The 4,558-nt window shown below is 45.4% G+C and overlaps 1 long non-coding RNA gene across 1 annotated transcript; it reads left to right on the forward strand.

Moving 5' to 3' along the window:
- Nucleotides 1-263: 263 nt before the first annotated feature.
- On the forward strand, nucleotides 264-1,827 carry LOC123175944 (uncharacterized). The gene is made up of 4 exons (XR_006488250.1): nucleotides 264-854; nucleotides 1,043-1,132; nucleotides 1,270-1,312; nucleotides 1,461-1,827. It is a non-coding gene; the product is annotated as an uncharacterized lncRNA (long non-coding RNA).
- Nucleotides 1,828-4,558: the final 2,731 nt, after the last annotated feature.

The following is a 4,558-nucleotide window of genomic DNA, read 5'->3' on the forward strand; positions in this document are numbered from 1 at the left end:
TATACAATCTCTCAGGAGTGAATACCACAAGAAGCGCATTTTTGTTAATATCCCCTGCTTCCTGATGTATTTGTTTCTTGGTAAAAGTGAACTTCCAATGAATATTTTTGTGCTGGAGCAGGCTGGAGGGGTATTCGGCTGTGCACATTTAATTATAGTATCTGGTGGAGATACCCTGTTCAAGGACAGGGGGGCGGGGGTGTGAACTTTGTGAAATCCTGTCCTATTGATGACTTTGCAAACTTATCAGGAGGTGGTGTTAGGAAATCTAAACAGTTTAAACTATATAGGAAGACATTTATAGGTTAGAAACAATCTGTTCTACTTCTGCAGATTATCTAGATAAGTGATGAAGTTTACTTAGTATAGTATTTTTTTTTCTGTCACTTCTTTATCTACCAAAAGTGTGAACCCATGGTATGAGCCACTAATGCAAGCATCGTCATTCTTTTCTGAGTTTGTCTAATTCACATCTAAATGTTTTCTAAGGATGTCACATCTAAGCTCCCACAAATAACGCAGCAACAAGGAACAAAAAAAAAGCTGGGGCAAAAAAAAAATACACCACAAACATAGTGGACACAAGGTTAGACGTGACATAAATGTGTCCTAGACAGACCCTTCTTTTCTTAGTGAAACATCAACTTTCCAAAGACAATATTCCAAACTGGACAGTTGATACATAGAGCTATTTTACTTTAACATTTAAAGTGTGGCTGCAAATCTGGGATGCAGGAGGTGAAAATTCATTGTCTAATCTGTTTCTCAGTTTCCTCTTTCAGAAACGAGAGATTTTTCAAGACCTTGCTCCACTGCTGTGGCACTCCTTTGGCACTGTTGCTGCACTGCTCCAGGTAGGTTACAGTTATTGCACTGTTCTAAATTCAGTCGCAATGGCAAGAGTACATATGTACTTGTGCAGTTCTTGTTATTTAAGTAAGGGTGGTTGTCCATGTGTATTGATTATTTCAATATGAAATTATTGATGGTTCCGCACATTTTCCTTATTCAGTCTGTCATGCTGTTTTGAAAATTTATGCAGGAGATTGTGTCAATTTACCCTTCACTTTCACCTCCTACTTTGTCGCTAGTTGCATCAAACCGTGTCTGCAATGCACTTGCACTTCTTCAGGTATGCTTTTACATGAGAAAGAAAAGGAAACCCTCACTCCTGGTGGGCCTTGTGGTGGATTGAGAATACTACTGCTTTCATATCATGCTTGCTTGCCATCTGCCCCTCAATTTCATTTTACTTTTTTTTAATTGCAGTGTGTTGCTTCACACCCTGAGACCAGGATCCCGTTCTTGAATGGTACTGAGCGCTGCTGTTTCTATGCCAAGTCTTAAATATTTCCATTGTTTATTGTTAAAAAGCTTTCCTCATTTTGGTGACTTTACAGAATAAGTAAATCTTAACTAGCAGTGGTTAATAATTAAGTCTTCTTCTTTTTCCTTTGCAGCTCACATCCCACTGTACCTGTACCCGTTCCTGAATACTACCAGCAAGACAAGACCTTTTGAGTACTTGAGGCTTACCAGCTTGGGTGTTATTGGTGCTCTTGTGAAGGTAAATTAAAACTAGATACTTATGCAAACTAGGAATGGATGGTCCATATAGATTTTTGCTTTAAATGGTGAGAGGGTTGTTGAACCAGAGGGGAAAACAGTGATGGGGATTGGCTGTATTCTTTCTTTTTTTTGTAGACTATATCTTGTTCTTTTGGTATTCTCATTCCAGTAATCCAGTCATTTTAATCAAATGGACTGGTTGGGATTGGATCCCAGGAATCTCAACAGGAACTGTTATTTTTGAAGCAAACAGGCTAATGATTTGTTAGAAATTATATTGTTTCTTATTTTGGATATCCGATTCTGATATGTCAGAAACACAACATATCAAAAGTTAGCAATGACCAAACTGGCATGTAACAGAGACACTATAAAAGATAGCCAACATCCAGTTAGGCCAACATAACAGTGAACAAAACTACTGTCAATCAGCTCAGTTCTAGTGCTGTTGGATTTTTCTCAATTGTATTCTTGCAGTTTTGAAAATTCAGTTCATTCGGTTACTGAAAATTCAGTTAATTCAGTTAGGCACACAAATTTCAGAACTTTTGTGTGCCCTAGTACTTGGTGTTTGTAGAAAACCAGGAGTGTCAATGGGACTAGAATTCACTTGTTCTTATCTGGGTTTGTAAAACTTGTTCATGTACTGAACTACTAATGCCTTGTGATGCTCTGAATTACTTGTGATGCCTCTGAATTACTTGTGATCACATTGAGAAAGACTTGTAAAGATGATGATCATCTTTAACAGAAAACAATTTGTGATGATTTTGCTAGTTTGCTGGGTTTTGTCTCCGACCATCGTGTCGTGATGATTTTGCAGGTACCCCGAGAGGCCCTTGAGTTTGCCGGAATGTCGATTAACTTCCGTTCCGGCAAATTCGGGTACTCCATATGTCCTATTTTCAGCAAAGGTCATGCTGAAATTTTTCGTGAATTTTAGCATGACTTTGCTAAAAATAGGACATATGGGGTACTTGTGACTAATGCATAGGCCGGGGTATCTTAGTAGTTAATTAAGTAGGATCAAGTGCCCCGGCGTACTTGTGACTAATGCATGGCTTTTAGGGTGCCTCGGTGTCGATAAAAACCGAAATGATGAAAAGTTAGGCTTTTAGGGTGCCTTGGCGTCGAAAAACCCTCAATGATAAAAGCTTAGATTTTAGGATGCCTCGGTGTCGACAAACCCTAAATGATGAGACCATGATCTTGTTCCTTGACAATAACCAACTTTTTGACCAAACTTTGTTTCTATTTAGAGAGAAACATGGCCCACAACGATGAGGCCGGGGGTTCGGGCGGCAAGGCATTCTGGGAGCTGTCCTAGGAGATGGAGGAATAACCTCACTTGTATGAGGCCGCCGCCTTCCCCACCGATCCTGAGACCACGGATGGTGCCGCCGAGGATGACCACACTGATGCCACCACTGATGGTGCCGCCGAGGATGCAACCACTGATGATGGCGGCGCACACACAGATAGCAGCCAGCCGAAGAGGCAACGGAAGGACCGGCGCCCAATCGTGCTCCGCACCCTCAAGGAGGAAGTTACTGAAGTGGACTCCAACGGGAATCCAACGGCGCCCGAACGAATAGTCAAGGGGTACTCGCTTCAGCTCGGGTGCATTGTCCGGAGCACCGTCTCGATCAACACCGAGAACCTGAGGCATCCTGACCGAGGGAATTTGCGCCACCTCCTCTTCACGAAGCTGCACGAACGATACAAGTTCCCCGCTGAATTCGAAAACACAAGCCTCAAAGGGAATAAAGTGAACAATGCTGCCCTCACGAAGATGAGCAAGGCCCTGTCTACTTGGAAAAGCAATGTGAAGAGAATGATCGAGAAAGGTGAGAGTTATGAGAAGATCAAGGAGAAAAATCCTTCGATCACCGAAGATGACTACAACGACTTCAAGATCAATTGCTCGAGCACCGCAAGCTCCCAATCAAGTGAGTGGGGGAAACAAATGCGGGAGCTGAACATAGGTGAACACACACTCGGTCCCGGCGGTTACAGAGTGGCGGAGCCTATATGGGACAAGGAGGAGGCGGACCGTGCCGAGCAAGGCCTACCGCCCCTCTTCGATAAATACGGTGACAAGCAGACCAGGAACTTTGTCAGGGCCCGGTACAAGAAGGACCCGAAAACAAAGGAGCTTACCACGGATCCGAAGACCAGGCGGCTTGAGCTTGTTCTGGTAAGGAATACACCCCCGCGTAATTAGCTCCATATGGTTGCATTCTAATTAATGAAGCCAAATTTCTAAATGGTTCACATTCCTTCCGCAGGCGACTGAAAGCAGTAGCGCGGGGTCGACTCAGAGCAACCCTTGGGACACCACTCTAAATAGGGGGTTGAATATAATGAAGAACAAGGATAAGCTTAGGAAGCCGACGTCAGCTGGTCGTGTGGCCGGCAAAGGCTTGTCGACGAAATGGGGGTCATACTATACCGCTGGTGTGCGGAAGGAGAAAAAGACCAGCTCGGAAACCCAGGCGCGAGAGGTTCAAGAACTCAAGTCACAGGTGGCGCGGATTCCGGAGATTGTCCAAGAGCAAGTGGAACAACGACTCGGAGCGACGATCACCGCCCTTGTGCCTACCTTGATCTCGGGGTTGAGTGCGTGGATTGCGGGCGGCCAACAGGGGCCGCCCCCGATTCCTAGCTTCACGGCCAGCAACTCGCATAATGCGATGGCGGGGCCATTGGTGCCTCCGGCGGAGGCGGCATTGGTGTCTCCGACGCCGGCACGGGAGCTTAATGCACCCGGGTGTACGCCGGCCGGCACCTCTGTAGCAAGCGGCCCCTCCGTCAACTGCACGCCCGCCGTTGGCGGTGCCTCTACATTAGCCGAGCTCGACGCCATCATCACGGTAACTAATTAAGCCTCTCTCGGCCGAGGACTTCATCTCCTTGCCTTTGACTGGGCATCCCTGATGCCCTACATGTTTTCGCAGGGCGCCGCCGACGTTCCGTGCACTCTCCTCCA

Source organism: Triticum aestivum, unplaced genomic scaffold, assembly GCF_018294505.1.
Source record: "Triticum aestivum cultivar Chinese Spring unplaced genomic scaffold, IWGSC CS RefSeq v2.1 scaffold93956, whole genome shotgun sequence".
NCBI lineage: Eukaryota > Viridiplantae > Streptophyta > Magnoliopsida > Poales > Poaceae > Triticum > Triticum aestivum.